The sequence below is a fragment of the Cheilinus undulatus genome, linkage group 7 (assembly GCF_018320785.1).
Source record: "Cheilinus undulatus linkage group 7, ASM1832078v1, whole genome shotgun sequence".
Classification (NCBI taxonomy): Eukaryota; Metazoa; Chordata; class Actinopteri; order Labriformes; family Labridae; genus Cheilinus; species Cheilinus undulatus.
In genome coordinates, this window is record NC_054871.1 from 9,013,033 (window position 1) to 9,033,719 (window position 20,687).

Genomic DNA, 20,687 nt, shown 5'->3' on the forward strand with positions numbered 1-20,687 from the left:
GCCACATGAGACACAGAGATTGAGTGTCGAGGAGATAAGAGGAACAAGTTGTCAGCGTGATGAGCGCCTGAGAGATAAACTGATTGGAGTCCAGATTGGATATAAAAATGGTCTGCATAAGTAGTCACTGTCATTCACAATCAGTTCGAATGAAAGAGAAAGCCAAACAGACTGCGTGTGTACACATGCTCGGGTCTTCTTATCACATCACTCGTATGGGATGTGACATTTTTTAACTATGTTTACAGGCTGGAGGGTCACTAAAATACCAGCCCCCCTCCTACTGCTATGACACTGGACATGGGGTTTTTGTAAATTAAGCATACATGACAATATCATCTCTGTATCTATTCAATAACCATGCTTTCATAGTTTGATATGTTGACAGGAAACAGAGAATTTGTAATTGTCAGCCCACTCTGATATTGTACATCTTATAAGACACTGACTTTAACTTAATGTTATGAATGTAATCTAATGTAAAATCATCATTTCATGCCGGAACTTTCATAGGGAGAAGCTTCGGTTATAAAAAGCATGCAACTTTTTTCTCTGAAATCATAAAGAAGGCAATGGTGCATCAAACCATGCAAACAACAAACCTGGTCCAGCTTTATCTGAGGCCTGGTCCAACCCAACAGGTCCTGGACAGCACTAGGTGCCCATAGAAGTGCAACTGCTACTTGAGTATCCAGCAGCTGACCCTGTCAATCCTCACTCTCCTCAGCCTGTCAGCATTAGACACATGCCAATGATACCCTAAAATGCACCGAAGAGAAGGTGCTACAAAGAGTCCAGCCAGTGTTTAGCCATCAGTTAGCATCCAGGCCTCACAAGAGAGTACAGAAGGACCAAGGACCAACGGATTGACTTAAGTCCACATGCTCAGATACTGTGAGAGCCACACCACCTTGCTCAGTAAACCCATCGCCAAGTCTGCAATCAGCTGAGTCAATGGATTATGCTGCCAGGGTAGGTGAACTGCTTCACAACTTCCACGCTCTCACCATCCACAGAAAAAGATTCGATGGCAGCATCCAAGGCGTCCCCGATTGACTGGATCTTTGTTTTGGTCCAAGAGACGTGCATTCCCAGCCTTTAAGCCTCCTCATTCAGCAACTTAAGAGCCTCCACATAGGTACAAATAAATTCAACCTAGTGTAAATAGTGATTACTGTTGAGGTTTTGTTAATGTGTAAAGAAAAATACAAGAAAATGTTGAAGAAACTATCTTGGCTTGTTATCTTTAATACAACTGTTTCTGGACTAAAGGGTTAAAATTCTAAGATACAATTTGTCATAATCATGGCTGAAAAAAAATCTAAAAATAATGTAATCATTGTTGAAATAGTATCAATTCACTATTTTATTGCAGTTTCTCATATTGATTTCTCAGTACCGTAGGGTAAAGGCTTCTTTTGTAATAAATTGGACACTGAAAAAATGTGTATCAAAATCAATGTTGCTGCTGACCATTCACCAAATTGTGCCTAGACACGTAAACACCCACACTCTTATTGATTCTACCTCTTTTTATCTTTCCTTTCTGGCTTAATAGCCTCTACCCTCAATCTACTCTTTTATCTCTTTTTACTGCTTTATCTTTTCTTATTGTTTGTATTTATAATGGTTTTTAAAATTCTTACATCTTTTGGTCTTTTGGCCTCAGTTTTTGATGCTGGGTTCTGTGTTGCCTGAGTTTTCATGGGCTATTTTCTGAGGTTCTTAAAAATGTTTGGGTTAAATATGTTGGTTTGGATCATTTGTGTGGATTCTTTCGCTTAAATGGTGTTGTTTATTGTCACTGGTTAGGTTTTTCCATACTTACTCCACTCTTCGTATGTTCTGCGTTTATGTCAAAGCACTTTGAAAAGCGCTATTTAAAAAAGAGGTTTACTTATAAAGCTTTTATTATTATTATTATTATTATTATTATTATTATTATAAGGATTGTGCTTTTCTAACATTGTATACATTTGGTGATGTGATATCGTCATCAACTACATGGTTGCGAGTCTAAAGTTTATATCAATTGGTCAGTTGAACGATGGCCTTCTGACATCAGCACGCTGAATGACGCATGTAGCTTGAATGTAGAAAAAACTGAAGGAAATAGTCATTTCCACCATAATATTTTGTTGATATACTGCTACCAACAGTGCCAACTAGAGGAACAGTACATACGGCTAGTTCAAGTTCGCCTTATGAGCTTCCTCGCTAGATGACAACTTCATTGTTGCAGACAGGATAAGACAGTATGCAATACTGCAAGCCAAGGCAACCCTGACTCAGAGGGAAAGTGAGTGGTGTGATTCGTGGAAGCACCGTTGTTTTTTTTTTTTGTTTTTGTTTTTTTTTACAAAATATCACCTTCATATACCTGCAGCAGCAGTTTCTTTCAATCAATCAATCTTATTTTGTATAGTGTCAATTCATAACTGAAGTTACCTCAAAGACCCTTGAAAGAGGGCGGGTCTAGACCATACTCTCAGTCGAGGCCTATTATAACAGACCAGTGTTAATTATTGATATTATCATAAAGACTATACTCTGTGTTAATAAAGACCAGTGTTAATTTCCTATTAATAAATATAGTGGTGGAGTATTTGCTCTTGGATTCAAAGAAACTGTTCTAGTAATGACTATAGAAGTTAAAATGATGTTAATAGACAAAGCAATGATCTCTGTAATACTAGCAATAGGATGTATAAAATCTATACAGGTGGTAAAAGAAATGCAATTTGAGATGCTTTTAAATTCACTTATATGAGATTATTGTAATACTTATAAAATAAAAATGAAAATAATAATAATATCAATCTTCAGGTGGCACTGTTCTTCCATCCTTTTGTATCCTCTCTCTTTTATTATCCTTAAAAACAATTGAAGAGTTTCCTTATTTTTAAGTTTTTTCAGTTCCAAGTATTTTATAATCTATCTTTGTTAAAGGGTTTTATCTTAAGTAGATCAGTGCTGTGAGAATTATAAAAACAGTCATGAGCCGTGCAGAGGTGCAGCTTTCAGCAGATGCCACGCCTTCAAACTAATCACATTATGCCTAATGCCGGCCTTACACCAGAGGACTTTGCTAAAACTCTTAAAAGACTCTAAAAAGACTGACATCTGAGACCCTCTCACATCTAGAGACAATTTTTCAGCAAGCCATTGAGTTTTTAGTCTCAGACTAAGATTTTGCAAAGACTGTGGGTCATTAACTACAAGCCTAGAATATGATTCCTTTTAAGATTATTCCCCATCATGCATCTGTGGAAATTCACAACCTTTTTTTGGACAGAGAACAAGATGTAGAAGGAGATTGCATTTAAGTTAATAATTCTTATAATCAGATGTTTTTCAATCATTTAACTCGAGTTAAAACTAAAGGAAAGTTAAACACTGAAGCAACTTTGCATGTCACTGCATGAAAACACTTCAGAATAGAAGTACCGTATAACAACACAAGTCGTCTCACCATGGAAACAAACTCATCAGGCTTTCACTTTAAAAATCCCAGTGGAATTTTACCATACCTGTCATGTCAGCCTGGAATAAATTGACAGACAAGGCAGACAAACACACAGGAGCAGAGATCTGACTGCAGCTCTGAGCGGAAAGTTTTTCAATCTCTTGAGATCTGAGCGGACATTCAGCGATTCTAGATTGATCTATGCTCACGTTCATATTTTGAAGATCAAAGTGAATTAATGTGCTCAAGCTCAACACCGGCTCCCATTGGCCATGACGATGGTACGTCACTGAGAAACACAATGTGCATATGACCAGACTTAAGACTTACAACAATATCAAACAAGTTTGATTTATTATAACACAACAATTTCTGGTTCAGTTGACAAGAGAGGATGTGAGGATGAACAAAACTTTGTACTTTGCAACGAGAAGTCTCAATACAGACTTGTTTGTTTGAAGAAATGTCATTTTAACATTTAATATAAATGTGAATAATGATTGTTAGCTGTCCAATTTAAGCAAAAGCTACAATTCAACTGCCCTACTAATACAAATGATTAAAGGCAGTTACAGTATTTGATGTTTTATCCCTAGGAACTGTTCATTCCTGGGGCATAAGGAATAATGATCCTTGTTCTGTGTGAGTCAACATTAAAAAATGTGTTAAATAAAGCATGGTGACTATTACCTCCATTACCTGCCTGAACACATTTTTACACTTTGTTTGTAAAGCAAGAGAACCATTATTTATGGTTGTTTTGCCATTGCCCTATCTGATAAATGTCCTGGTGTCGAAACTGGCTTGCAATTTTTTTTTAATCCATATTCTTCCCAACGGCATGAAAGTAACAAATTGCTGTGTCAGTCGGGCAGTTTTTAAGTATGAAAGAAGTTTTATAGCTCAACTAAGTTTCCCTCCTTTCACAAAAAATGCATCAAACTTCAGCGTATAGATGTAGGGGTAGAGCTTTATTTACACACAATTCTGCTTAGTCAGACTAGAATCTCAAAGTTCTCCTAAAGGTGACATAGCCTTTTTTTGAATTTGATGCTAAAGGCAGGCTCGTGATTAATCTTCAAGTCAGAGATAGATGCAGGTCATTTAGCCTCCATATTTATCAAAACATGAGCAGCATGAAATATAGTGTTGACACTGGAGGAGTGTAATGAGCTGCAATATACTGTGATGCTCCAAAATGGAAAACAATATTGAGTCAATACCTGCACAGTAATGCTTTGGCAAGGTTTCATATTGATGATGGATGGATTTGTAATAAGAATCTGTCTGTGCAGCAGATGACAGAGAGAAGTTCTGAAATGATGTTTTATGATGGAGAGTTGTTAAATTCCTTTGCATAGATTTGTAGTTGAACTGTATGCATGCAAACCTTATAAATAAAGCTGATAAACATTTAAAGAGGAAAAATGAAGAGAAAGGTCATTAATGCAATGTGTAATTTTTGATTTATGTTTGATTCCTTTTCCCAGAATGCATGAGTGGAAAATATTCAAAGTCAAATTGGTGTATCTGTCGTATTGAATGTTCTCATGCATATGGATACAGCATCTGACTGACAAGGCAGATTAACCAGGGTCTCTTATATTATAAATCTTTATGATTGATCTTGACAGCTGTGGGATCTTCTGTGTCATTGCCTATCACTCTGATGAGAAGAATCAGGATGATTGGAATTGTCAGATAGCTTTATTTTTATTAAAACTAGCACATACAAGGTTTGCCTGAGGCTAAATTTGACTCCAGGTTCTTAAAAAACTCAAAAATAATGTTTTTACTCATAGCTTTATCAGTGGCAAACTCAGGATGTTTGAAGGCCAGGGGCAGAATAATAAAAAGGGCACCTAATGTATGTTTGGGTGGGGCACCAGAGCAAAAAAATAAATAAAAAAGTTAAACCTTATATTGTGAAATATTGGAAATTTTTTGAATATTATCATGGGCTATTTTTCCTTTATTTAGATAGGATAGCTGAAGAGACAGAGGAAATATGAGGAGAGAGAATGGAGGGTGCAGAGACCAGTAATGTGGCATTTACAGTATTATGAGGAGTCAGGGAGGGCAGTCTACCTCGATTTGTCCACTGAAAAGGCATCCTGGAAAGCACTTTATCAGGTTTTATCAACTGACAGGACACTACAAAAGACTTTGAAAGAAATTAGACCACGTTGTAATGTTTTGTCCAATAGCAGGGCACCCTGGATGGCACTTTATCATGTTTAGTCAACTGGAAGGAACCCTATAGAGCACTTTATCTCATTTTTTCCACTGGTAGGGCACCCTAGATGGCACTTGCCATGTAATATTCACTGGAAGGGCACCTTAGAGCCCACTTTGTCACATCTGTCTACTGAAAAAACACCCTGGAGGGCACTTTAACAATTTTTGCCCACTGGAAGAGCATCACAGCTGGCACTTTGTAATTTTAGTCAACTGGTTCTGCACCCTGAAGGGCATTTTTTTCACATTTTCTCTACTATGATGGCACCGTAGAGAGCAATTGGTCATGATTAGACCACTGGAACAGCGACCATGTTTGTGCTTTATCACATTTTGTCCACTGGTACAGTGGCCTAGATGGCACTTAATCATGTTAAGTCCACTGGAAAAGCACCCTGGAGGGCATTTCATCACATTTTGTCCACTGGTAGGGCAACCCTAAGGGCACTTTATCAAACTTTGACCACTTAAAGGGCACCCAAGAGAGCACTTCATCATAATTTGTTTCAAGGCCCCCTGGGGTGCTCTTATCATGTTTTGTTTGCCTGTAGCGCAACCTAGAAGGCATTATATCATGTTTTGCCCTACTAAAGGGCAATTTAGAGGGCGCTTTATCTCATTTTGTCCACTGGTATGGCAACCCTGGAGGCCCTTTATCATGTTTAATTCACTGGAAGAGCACCCTGGTAGGAACTTTGACACATTTTGTTCACTGGTAGGGTGATGTAGGGCCATTTTTAAATTTTTCCATCACTGGAAGGGCATCCTAGAGAGCACTTTGTCATAATTTAGACAAACTGGAGGCTCTTTATCATGTTTTGTACACTGGTAGGGCCACCTTGAAGGGCAACTTAGAGAACACTTTTTTTTTTCTTTTGTCCACTGTTAGGGTACCCTAGATGGGACTTGTCATGCAATATTCACTTGAAGGGTGCCAGGGAGGGCACTTTGTCACATTTTGTCTACTAAAAGAGCACCCTTGAGGTCAATTTCTGTCCACTGGGAAGGAACCCTAGTCATGTTTAGTCCACTGAAAGAGCACCCTCGAGAGAACTTCATCATATTTTGTACACTGAGAGGGCACCTCCATGGGGATTTTGTCACATTTTATTAACTGGTAGGGTGGCTTTGAGGTCTTTAAACTTTTGTCCACTGAAAAGCACCATCGATGGCACTTTTTCATGTATAGTCCTCTTGAACAGAGCCCTGGAGGACACATCATCACATTTTGCATATTGAGATGGCACTCCTAAGGGCCCTTTGTCACTCAAAGAGCACCCTAGATAGCACTTTGTCATAGTTTAAACACCTTGAAGACATTTCATAATGTTTTTCCTACTGAAGGGCATCTTAGAAGGTACTTTATCTTGTTTCATCCACTGGTAGGGCACCTTGGATGGCACTTTATCAATTTCATCCACTAAAAAGTACCTTAGATGGCACTTTATCATGTTTAGTCCACTAGAAGTGCATGTTACAACGTTACAATGTTACAATGTAATTTAGTAGATGCTTTTATCCAAAGCGATGTACATTTGAGAGCAAGAACAACACAAGCAAGATCTAGACAAGAAGAAACAACATCAGGAGTGCCACAAAGTGCTTCTGGTCCAATTGGACGCAGGTGCTGCCATGCAGGATTTAAGCAAAACACCTAAAGTACACAAAGTTTTTTTTTGTTTTTTGTTTCTTTTTATACACACCAACAATGAAACAAGCAAAATGTGAGATCTCTCATCATTGCCTTCCGTTTGTCTTCACAACAACTAATTACCAAGTACCAAGTGCTGGATCACTCACACAGAGCTGGGCGAAAAAAATCCCAGAAGTAGAGCAGTACAGTGCGAGCTAACTGTAGTTGGGAGACTCATTCAACCACTGGGGACAGCAGTGGAGAATAGTCTAGCTAAGTGCATAGTGTTCTTTAAAAAGCTGGGTCTTTAGCTTTCTCTTGAAAGTAGAGAGGGACTCTGTGGCTGCTGGCTGGGCATAGTGGGCGAGAGGGAGTGTAGACCTGGATAAGGGAGTCCAGGTAAACAGGAGCGGTTTTGGTTACTGCTTTGTAAGCAATGATTAGAGTTTTGAATTTAATGCGAGCTGCAATTGGAAGCCAGTGAAGAGATTAAAAGAGGCGTGACATGAGCTCTCTTTGGTTGGTTGAAGACCAGACATGCTGCTGCTTTCTGGATCATCTGCAGAGGTTTAACTGTGCATGCAGGGAGGCCTGCCAGTAATGAGTTGCAGTAGTCAATGCGTGATTTTACAAGAGTCTGTACCAGGAGTTGTGCTGCATGCTCTGTCAAGTAGGGTCTGATCCTCGAGGGAACTTCATCACATTTTGTCCACTGGTAGGGTGGCATAGAGGCATTTAAAAATACTGTCCACTTAAAATTCTTACCTAAATTATGCACAATATCACTCAAACCACCAATATGACTGCGTGATAAATGAATGAGATCTTTAAGGTCAACTTTGTCTTGACATTTCAATCAATAAGGGAGAAGTCTAAACTTTTCTTGCCACAATTTTTTCATTCTTTCCAAAACAATACTTTAGAATCATATTTAATCTTCTGCAACCTTTTTTTGAGCATAAGATGACCTTACATGATTTTGGGGTTAAAAAGCCGGAGAAACTTCTACCTTAAATGAGTCTCCTTCTTAAGAGCATTATCTCACTGACTCAAAGAGGGAATTTGTTTACAGCTGATATCGTTTTTTTTATTCTTTATCTGCTGAAGAGAAGGACGCCATTCTTGAGCGGTAAGTGGATAATCCCTTTTGTTTAGTCCCTCATGTGGCTGCTCCTTCCGCCCAAGCAGGATACACTAAAACCACATTCTTTCCAGGTAAATAAAAAGAGCTAAAGACTGTCTGGTTTAATGTACATTTTGAAAATGAAGGTGGTGTAACCTCTCTTGTTCAGTGTAGGCCTACACATTTCTGTCTCTTGTTTACAGGGTAATACTGTTATGTTTTCTTTATACCCATGGGTAGTTTTACCATGAGGCAAAGAAAATTGCCTGGAGCCTTGTGGTCCAAGGGACCTCAAGACAGGTTCATTATAGACGTGCATTAATGAAGTATATGTCTCAATAATTTAACTGGCTAAAGCCCTATTCAAAGCAGGGATCCCTAGATAATACTAATCTCATGTGAATAGGGTTTAAGATGTGTTTTTGAATGTAAATAAAGGCCAAGAGTAAACAGCAAAAATCATTCTTATGTTTTAGCCCCTCAAAATGTCTTTATATAAAAAAATAGTTTGGTAAATCTTTATAGACATACTGAAACAATGATTTGGTGGATTACTCTGTGGTTAAATGGCATGCAATTAAATAACTAAAATTAAAATTTTGTGTGGACCAGCCAAACATAGGTACAGCGGATGATTTTACTGTCAAATAAATGCAGATCAGGAGTCAAAAGTGCAATATGTGCCTACAAATTGTCACATAGAAATGAAAATAGTTCGGTAAAGTGCGAGTACTTTCCAACTGTGTGTAAGAGTCGTGCTTGGCTGCATGCTCTCAGCCACTTCCATCACTGAAATTCCTGGAATGAAACTCTGGAGCGTTTACCGCTAAATGTCACCAACACTCAGTTTGAAAGCCTATGCTCTGCATAAAGGCAGTCTGGTTTATACATTTTGTTTGACAGCACATGAGTTGTATATTCTTATGATCGTGTTTCTAGCACCAGACGAGGAGGCTGTCACTGTCTGCAAACAATATGAATGCATGCTGTTTATCATCGTAGCCCGGGCCATTTCTCAGGGGTATTTTCCCATTTATGACAAGAGTTATTCTCTCTCTCTCTTCCTCACAAACTCCCTCTCTCTCCTTCTCTTTCTGTTTCTTTAATACATGTCCTGACTTGCGGGCACTTCCTCATTATTCCTATCTTGATATCTGCCACTGTTAATGAGTGGAGGGACTCGAGTTGCAGAGTTTGAGCATTTGGATTAATGTGGGCGCTGCAGTGAGGAAGTTTGGGAATAGTGCACGCTCTCTCGGTTCATTACTGTGGATATATGACATTTTAAGGCTGTGAGACGCAGGGCTAATGATGCTCTCCAGTAAACACTGGAGACTGCCAGCCGCTGCACCTGAGAATGTTCCTCTAATAGCAGGGATGTCAGCATGGTGACAGGTCTACCTCCTCTGCACCCACTGCACTGCTACATTTTTTATATATCCTTGTACAGCAAGTCTTCCTCAGAATCTTAATTGATAACAGACACATTTTTTAGAGAGCATAAGGTTTGCACATTAACAGGAACACCTGTGCGTCAAAACAACACTCCTACAAGCTTTAATGTTGTAAACTGTCAAAAAAGAGAGGAGTGAAGTGAATTATTGAGTCTATAACAAACAGGACTGGCAGTATGTTGCCACATAGACACTCTCTCTGTAAATAAAGCCTTCTTGAATCAGCTTTTGCTAAGATGTCATGATTAAGTCACTTGACTGACAGTGCATGAAAAAAAACACAACATGAATGTGTAGTAAGAAGAGAACAATATGTTCTGAGATGACACCACATTTATCCCAATGACAGATGCAGACTGCTGATAAAGTTATTTTCAAGCATCAATGCTTTTTGTCCATGAATATGAGACTGACTCCCTGCACCTATATAAAGAATATAATCCAATAATAAAATAATCATCAGGTGTCATATTTAAAGGGGGTTTCACATTAGGGCCCCAGGCCTGGATCGAGCTGAACTTGACCCCAAAGTCCAATTGACAGCGGTTAGGCAACAAACTCACGCCCACTTAAAGAGGTGGTCTTAGGCACAATTCTTGTGGACTCATGCATGGTTTGCACTGAGGTGGGACCTTGCACACTAGTGAATGTTGGGGTTCAGGTTCAAAGTTTAAAATATGCTTTAATGGCATTAATGGTTAAAACCTTTGTTGCCAAAGCAGAGCACATAAACAAAACAAAACAAATAATAATAATGACAATCACTAGAACACAACTGATAATAATAATAAAATATTTTCAAAAAAACAAAACACAAAGTTATTGACGATTATAAAACTTACTACTATTATCATAATCTGGTGACATTCAGAAACAAAACATGCAGCTATGTGTATATGTTGAGGTTCTTCAGCTAGACACAGTCTCATTATTTCTTCGTGTGATCCGGTTGCTATAACTAGGCTCAAAAAGTTCTTTCTTACAGCTTCATACAGTGGGCAGATGAGGAGAAAGTGGGTTTCATCTTCAGTTTTGACCAAATCACAATGTTTACAAATTCTTTGGTCTCTAGGTTTCCAGTTTTTAAGACGACCTGTTTCAACTTCTAATTTATGGTCACTGAGTCATTGTTAAAATTTTCCTTTGTCTGAGGTTTCTAACATGCACAAGATAATCAGCTAAAGAGTACTCTCTTCTCAGTAGACAATAACATTCTAATTTATTGTAGGATTTTATTTCATTTTGCCAATATTTCATGTATTTAGATTTGTTTTCTTTGTCAATAATTTTAATTTGTGTTTTGGAGAGATTTTGTAGCTCTTGGTTTTTTAGCTGATAATTTTCTTTAATATTTATAAGGGGTCAGTTTCTGGGCAGAGGCTGTTGCTGATTGTTGTTGATTCAGGATCAGCTTGTGCTAGGTGAACCTGGAACTTAATGGCTCTTTTAATCATGTGTAGAGAAAGAGGAAATTCCCCCAGTTCTGCTCTACATGCCAGGTTTGGACAGTTTCTGTGGACCTTTAGGGTCTCTGTTGGAGTTAAGTCCCAGGATGTTTGCCACTGTTTTAGGACAGGGCCCCACACTTCACCTCCATACATAAGAATAGGAGCAATAACATTACTGAATAATTTTAGCCAAATTTTATCTCGGGGATTAAGTTTATTTAGATATGTTTTTATGCCGTAGTACGATCTTCGTGCCTTATCAGTGAGGGAGGTTATAGCTTTGTCATATCTCCCTGATGCACTGATGACTATGCCCAGGTAATTATACCCCATTGTATGCTGAAGTGTGCTTCCTCTGATTGTAAAATTATGTTTTGATTTTTGGGATCTGGCCTTTTTCTGAAATATCATGTTTTTTGTTTTTTGTAAATTAATGCCAAGGGCCAAATCTTGACAGAACCTCTCTAACAGAGAGAGATTCTGCTGTAGTCCATGTTCTGTTGGAGACAGCAGAACCAGGTCATCTGCATACATGAGAAATTTGATTTCTTTGCCTTGAAGGTTTAATCCGGGGCTACATGACTGTTCTAAAGCAGTGGCAAGATTGTTATAGATGTTGAAATGGGTAGGGGATAAGTTATATCCCTTCTTGTTTAAAGAATTCTGTTCTTTTATTTCCCAGTTTTTCACAGCATTTGTTGTTGGAGTATTTAGATTTGATCAGGTCATATACTTTGCCTCCAATCCCACAATGAATAAGTTGATAGAGCAGACCATTGTGCCAAATTGTGTCAAATGTCTTTTTGAGATCTACAAAACAGGTAAATAGTTTCCTTTTTTGTTGTTTATGAATGTGATATTCGATGAGAGTGTGTAAGGTATAAATATGGTCAGAGGTCTGATGGCTGGGTAAGAAGCCAATTTGGCTTTTAGACAGGACATTATGCTCAATAAGGTATGACAGTATCCTGGAGTTCAAGATGCTGCAGAATAGTTTGCAGAGGTTACTGTTAACATAGATTCCTCTGTAATTACTGGGGTCATGTTTGTTCCCATTTTTATAAATAGGAGAAACAAGACCTTCATTCCAAGTCACAGAGGAATGTCCACTAGCAAGCACCAAGTTAAAGAGCTTCAGCAAAGCAAACTGAAGTTTGGCATTACTGTGTTTTAACATTTCCGAGCTAATACTGTCTATACCACAAGCCTTACCATTTTTAATGGCTTTGAATTTGTCTTGTAATTCTTTTGATGTGATGGGATAGTTTACACAGGCCTTCAGAGTAGTTTGTCACAAATCTTGGGTGCAACCACAAGGTGTTACCATGCTGTGCAGTAAAATACCGCAAGCAGAAAGGTCATGTAGATCCTCACAGATCTGACATCAGATATAAAGCAATCAACACATTGTACTTTGTATATGAGACAGTACTGACCGTCAATGCTAGGTGGCAGCATGAAAAAAGAATATGATATATAGACATGGATGGATATAAATCGTCAAAAAGTAACAGAGGCTACAACATGTAAGAGGTGTTACTACCCAAATCAAGTAGGTGGCACTATAGCAAATCCTGAAAATTCATATCTAAATGTGTTGAGGGGAAGAAAATATTCATATTTGTGAGATTTGAAGTGAATAAAATGTTGCATATGAGAGTTATGACAACTTCCTGTCTCATGGCGAGACATTGAAACATTTATAATTGCCACTGAGACTGAAATTCTTACATTTTCTTTTCTTTACTTTTCTGCATAAATCTGAGCTTTTATGTTCCACAGAGGAAGGCAAGTGAACAATTGACAAAATAGTGTCACTTCCAGGGGCATATGTAGACAGAATTCAGTCCAAGATTTTGTCTTGCATGGAGAATTTGAAGACTACAGAATAACATACTCAAGAGTTACAGCAATACAGCACCAAAAAAATAGGTATTATTTTGAAATTCAAGTCAAAATGATGGACTTCCTGTTGGGATTCAGTAATGGGTCTGAGAGGCTTTTCGTAGGTCTAGTCACGTTGCTAGCATAGCCCAAATTTATAAGTCTAGGTGGAATGCGGGGGCTAAATATTATAAATGTTCAACTATAAGGAAATGTATACAGGAAGAAACTTCCTGTTAGCAGAACAGTGTGCTGTGCAAAAATGAAAAAAAAAAAAAAAAAAGAAAAAAAGTTAATGTAAATCTTATGAAGGTTGGAGTGTTATCATGTCTGTACAATTTGGTGATAACTGGTGAATACACTGCAGAGATATATGAATGTATTTTATATTGCATGAAAATTCATGCATTTTTGTGTGTCTTTATGTGCACAAAAATACAATATATTTTTGCATATCTCCTTTTTACTCCTTTATCTTGGATTGCAATCTTTAAATGGCTTGTATTTTCATTTTTTGTGATTATTTTTCACTGCCTTTGTATACCTGGAACTCAAATTATGATGCTAGTGCCCTTAAAAATCAATAATATAAATGTCAGACCTGCATTGTCCACACAGTCCCGAGGTCTCCAATGCCACAGCTCATGCCCCTGTTTCTGAAATGAAGCTCAATGCAGGTCAAAGTAGCTGGACCAGACGCTGACAAGTACCAGCTGGAAGAGAACAAAATACAAAAAGGTAATTCAAACTTTACTCTCTGAAGTGTGTTGGCTGTTTTTCACCTGATGTTAATGTAGTGACTGGATATACAATTGTGAGTTTGTACTGGAAAACATCCAGTGTTTTCCAAAAATGACCTGATCAAATTTTGGAGCAGCACTGTGCTCTTCAATGTCAGTTTGTCCCTTACCAACCAAGCAAAGTTAACAACAGACAGGACTGCTCAAATCAGCTTTGTGAAAAGCAGAGAGAATTCTGATCTGACTCCTGTTTTCTTGGTTGTGATTTGGCCGGTAAAGATGTGACAAACAGAACGTTCACCCAATCACCCTCCGAGTTTTTTTGTTTTTGTTTTGTTTTGTTTAGGTTTTGTTTTTCCAAAGGCTCTGCCCCATCCGTCTGGCATGTTAGGTTACGTATTGACTTGAAAGATGACTTATAATTACGTGAGTGGAACCAAACTAATGTGTGTTTTCATGCATTATAAGGTGGAAGAGCTTAGATTAAAAACTGAGTTTTGGCAGCTAGATTATTTTTGTCTTTCTGAGATTAGGTGATACTGTGTTTGCATGCATAAATAAATGCATTTAGACCAAAACTGGTCAGGCACTTGTCTTTCTCTACAAAAATAATTTGGGTTCCTTAATCTCATTGCCTGTTCTATATTTTTTAATCACACAAGTATTGATTTATTCATGCAAACAAGACGGGCAATGAGGGGTTTGTTGAGAAACATTGATCACTGCAGGGACCTGACAGTGACTTTTTTATTTGAGGTAATGTCACTGTGCAAATGGAGGTCATATTTCAACTTTATTGACTGCTGCCCCTTCAGCAGGGCAGCAACATGGAGTCAGCACAAAAAAATGCCTTCGGGTGGCAAACCTGACCTCTCTTTTGGGGATAAAATGTGCCATCCGTATTTATCAAGACTCCTATTGATAATGTCAACAGCCTAGTCGTGACACATCCAGCAGCATGAGCAGAATGTCCCTGAAGAGAAGCAGCTCCACCCCATGTTAAAAAAAAGCCTTTTCTTGTGCAGGAGACAAATTATCTTTTGATTTGAAATGGACCATTTCCTTAAATACCTGTATTCCTAATGAGACCAGCCCTCCCCGTTCCCTGCTCTCGCTCTCTGCTTGTCTTGCTATTAGTGTCCAGGGAGCTAGCAGCGAGCTGCCCGACTGCCCGGCTGCCTGAGTGATTAACTAAGGCTTGGGGCTGACAGGCTAGCTACCCTTGATAGAAGCAGGAGGGGGATAATGTGGGGCTCTGTTTAGCAAGGCAGAGAGGACAGCAGAAAATAGTGGATGGGTTTGCAAAGGAGAGAAGAGGGGGGAGACGGAGCAGGCAGAGATGATAGAGCGGAGAACAAATGGACAGAGTGAATGCAAGGTGAGAGGAAGGAGGAGGAGAGAGATGAAAAGTTAGGAGAAGAATAAGTTTGCAAAGTGTTGAAATCAGTGGTGTCACCAGCTGTAATGCTGAATGCACTGTGCATACATTTCAGTACCAGTAAATATATATATGTATATCTTATTTTTCTATGACCTTAAGTGTAACAGCAGCAGCTCATGAGCGTAATTCTTTTCTTCATTTCAGCAGCCAGCTAGCCTATGGGGAGGTGTATTAGTATATATAAAATCTCAGATATCCCCATCAGTCTGAGTGAACTCAGCTTCCTCAGATGACATCTTGATTATTCTTAGTTTAATCATTAAGATAATAATAGTTTCACATAACAAGGGGAGAGAATAGGGGTAGGTCATGACTGTAGGAGTTTAGTCAATGATAGCCAGGCAGTGTTGTTGTTGTGGTAATAGAAGCATGTCTCCGATAAGGAAGCTTTTCCAGTGTGTGTAGAATTCCTTGATTTCCAGTGTATGGGGATAGTTGTCAAAGAAGATAGTTGGACAAAAGTGAGCACACATGTTTATTACTGAATTCACGTGTTTCAATCTGGCCCATTGCCACAGATGTATAAAATCAGGCTCCAATTTCTGATATAAAATGGGTCATTCAGAAGAGCTTGGTGACTTCATCCAGTTTGGATGAAATTTCATCCAAACTGGATATTCAACAGTCTTCTGTGAGTAATTTTAGAAAGTGGAAGTGAAAGGAACCAATGCACAAAGTGGAAGAATTTACAGAGCAGGGTCAACAACTGCTAAGGTGCATGGTGCATGAAAGTCGACAACACTCAGTTGATTCCATAGCTGAAGAGTTTGGAACTTCTTCTGGCATTAAAAATAATAATGCATTTTTGCTATAGGTGCCTTTCAAATCACTGAAGGTCACCTTACAAACAGTGTAGGTTGGTTGAAAGAAATAAGTCAGACTGAATATGCCAGTTTGAAAAGATGGGTTTTGAGATGGGATTTGAAAATGGGGAGAGAGTTAATATTACGGATGTCTGGTGGGAGAGAGTTCCAAAGTAGGGGAGCAGAGTGACTAAAGGCTCTGGAGCCCATGGTGGTCAAGCGGGCAGGTGGGAAAGTGAGGTGGAGAGAGGAGCAAGACCTGAGAGTACGAGAGGGAAGGTTTGGGCTAGGCCCCAGATTGCCAGTGAAGGCCAATCCTAATGCTTCAGCATACCAACACATTCTTGACAATGCTATACTTCCAACTTTGTAGCAACAGTTTGGGGAAGGCCCATTTTTTCCAACATGACTGTGCCCCAGTAGACAAAACAAGGACTATAAACACATGGTTTGATGAGTTTGGTGTGAGCACTGACCTCACCCCCAATGAGCACCAGGATGAACTGGAACAGAGATTACGAGCCAGGCCTTCTTGTCCAGCACCAGAGCCTGACCTCATAAATGCTCTACAGAATGAATGGGCACAAATTCTCAGTGATACACCTCAAAATCTTGTGAAAAGCCTTCCAAGAAGAGTGGAAGCTGTTAAAGCTGTAAAAGGGTAACCTGACACGCATGTTTCACACATGTTTCACACATCCATCTGGGAAACATTCAATACTAGGCGTTTGGGAAAGGGCAGAGGATTTGAAAACAACTCGGAGTGTGATTGGATGAACTTTCTGTCCGTCACATCTTTACGGACCAATCAGAGCAACCCTACATGTGACGTAGCCGCTATTAAGATGCACGTGCGCAGCTACCGCGGAATTACACGAAAAGAAAACAACTCACTGCTGTTCTTTGTTCTTCTTTTAATGAAGAAATGTTGTCAAGTTCTGATAAAACTGGCGCTTTAGCAGCATCCATGCTAAGCTCTTCCGCCATTATTGCACCGGCCTCTTGTTGCTGCTTGCTTATGTCACGACTCCGCCGCGCCTGAGAGTACTGCCCCTCGTCGCTGATTGGTCCTGTCACTTTCGAACTGGGCCACACGGTTCGAACTGGAGCTTTTCAAGATGGATTCATCAGTGAAAAATAAGGAAAGGGGTGTATCCATCTGCTTTGCAGGGTTTGCTAAAGGGGGGACCTACTCCACGTCATGTATTGAACACAGTGTCATTACATTATACTTTTGTCCAAAGCCTGGTTTAGAGTTTCTTTGGAGAAATTCTCTTCATTTGTACAAAATACTTTAATTTTGATTATTTCCTGGCACCATTCCACCTTATGCCCATTCCTCATGCCCATTCCTCATTTCTGTTGTGTGGCCAATTTAATTCTTGGTGTCTTATTTTTCCAGTAGAATTTGGCCTGGGTTGAATCTAGAGATTAAACCAGGTGAGAGTAGTAGTTGATTTTAGGGAGAACTGTCTCCTGGTTCTATTGCACATTAAGAAAAGAAATCCTGGTATTTTCACTGATTATAACAGCCTTTTCTCTTTTACTCAGACACTGATTCTGTTTGTTGTGTATGGTGCTATCTACCTCAAATCCTGCATGGTTTTGATATAAAAACTGTTCTGTTTCATTTTCTTTGTTAAACCTTAAACAGCTCTGAACAAATGCATGCAGAAAATGGCTTCTTTAAAACTTCTTTCATTATCAAGTTTGACCGTCTGTCAAAACTGAGGAAGATCATGAATAAATGCATCGAGGAACAAATAACAAAACTGTAAGGCAAAAATTTGTTCACACATCCCTCCCACTTCTGCTATACAGAGACTGATTTTTAATGAGATCCTCTAATCTAACCTAGAGACGTTGGGATGTTTTGCAGCTAAATCCTCCCCCCTGAAACCGCATGAACAATAAATGAATCCTGACCTCAAAACAAGCAGAGTGTCACCACACAGACAAAGTTAAGGTTAGCAACCCCTCCAGACATGCAGCGTCTGCTAAAGTGTTGGAGAAACACAATTTTCTAAAGTGCCATTTCTTTACTCAGTGCTATCAGTTGTGTTTCTGCCAGCAATGCAGTGTTGTTGTTTGCTATTGTTATGTGATTTACGACCTGGAATCAGTTCTTTTTTATTGCTCTAAAATAGTGTTACTGGTGGCAGTCAGAGCTTCCCTATGGCCGAGCAGTGTGAGCTATTGTCTGAAAACAGTGGAGAAAAGTTTGATTTCCAGGGAATTATGTAAACTTTATTGGGGCTAATGAACAATAGAATCAGATATTTTCAGAGACCCTTTTTTACTTAATCATAATTGATGGATTTGTTGGTTGATGGGTTGGTTTTTGATAGTGTTTCATGCACACATAGTGCCTGACTCTTATGGGCTTACAAGACAATAACACTGCAGTGAATCACATAGAAGTAGGGGGACTGAAGATGCCACAACTCCCCTTAAAATCAGACACAACTAAAACCATCAGCAAGCTTTAAAACCACTTAAACTTATGGCTACCCAGTTTTATAGTCAACCAGTAACAGTTTTTGGCCCATTTATGGAAGTCTGTATCTTGTTTATAAGACTTTCTGCAGAGGGACAAAACTCACAGCAGGTTTTAGCTTTTTTTTTAATCCAAGCACACACTGAGGTGTTTTGGAAAGGTTTTAAACATAACATAGTCAAAGATGGTAGATCATACTGTCTGACAGAGCAGTATAACAATTTTTCAAGGGGTTAAACAAGATATGTACGTTCTGCTTCCAGGGGGCTCTCAACCAAAACAATAACAAGACATAAAAAGTAGAGACCTGCCAGAGTCAAGCTCAACACATGTCCACAAGTGTTAATCGGCAGACAAGGTCATGTTAAACGGAGTCTCTTTTGTCCAGGCTTTTTCAACCCTAGCAGTACCCTCAGAGAACACTGGGTTCCTTGCAAATTGATTATTGTTGTCATGCCCCTGGTAATATGCAAAGACATGCAGAGCATGACCTTGGTTGTGTTAATCCTTATTCTCAACCAATCATGCCTACCTTCATGCACAGAATCGTGTGTGTATATATAACAACATTGGCATAGTTATTTATCTAAATTAACATGTAAATGTCAGTGCTTCAATTCTACATTTAGCTTTAAGAACTATTGAAGACTGGTTATATTCAGTTTACCTAATGACATGCTGACTGCTTCAGTGGCTCATTTCTTTAAGATGAAGAAGTTTTTTAAAAATACTATTTCCAAAGAATTATTCACTGACAATTATACCTGTGTTATCTGCAAATGTATGTCCATCAGTATAATGAAGGAGAAAAGCAGGTCAAAAGCTGAGTTAGAGCTGAGGCAAACAGTGATAGTAGGGGACAAGCAAGAGAGAGGGAGTGTGAAACTGCACACATCAGTGTAGGGAGAAGAAACTGTATTATTGGTCTGGTATCAGTATCGGAAGGTATCAAAATTTCTGCCGATATTTACATTCGATATTTTGCCTGTGTATTTCAGCATATATCAACTGTTAATATTGTCCACATATACTAATAAATTAGAGGAGTTTTAGGCTGAACCAACTGACTTATGTCAGTTGAGGTATTTTTCTTTATTTATCCTCATTCTTTAAACTTGAATGTGTTTTTGAAGGATTAAAGTTTGTTTCCTTGATCATCCTCAAACCCAAAAGGACTGAAATTTTTTAGCTGAAAAACATATTCAAATATCGATACGGATATTGGCTAAGATGAATCTGTAAATACCGGCATATCAGACATCGGCATAAATCCAATATCATGCATTTCTAAGGATAACTTAATTTACCCCCGTAGTGTGCTAACAACACTGCAGACTGTAGTCTGTTAAAGGACTGATGCTGTCTTCAACATTTTCACTGCTTTATTGATTATTAACATAAATCCTTCACATAGGCCATGTCTGGGGAAACTTTTGGTGTTTGGTTTGTTTTCTGTTTAATTAATCTGCAAGCACTGCTCTTAATCCTTGTAAACGTAGTACTCTCAAACATTAAAATGTGTTTGTGCTGCACAGTATGGTGTTATCATAAAGAAATACTTCACTCAAAAACTAACTACAAGCATTTGTGATTGCAGTAGCCCTGCATTTCTGTTCATTATTAGTCATAAAAAGCAGCATGCTTTTTTTACACACTTAGACGTCATATTCAGCCTTTTCTGCCAGGCTTTGTAGATAAATTCTGCTACACAAAGCTCCATTTCTAAAGCAAAGCCAAAGCTTTTCATAATTACTCAACTAGAAGAAATCAACATTAATGGAGGACAGTTTCATAAAAAGTACATTTCCAGTGACCTCAGTGCAACAGAAGCCGAATCTTTTTCTCAATTCCATCTAACTCACACAACAAAACAACTTTGTTTGAGGCTTTACTGATGGTATTTCCAGGTTAAAAACAGCAGATGAAAAATATATGAAACATAGCAGAGGATGAGGCAACT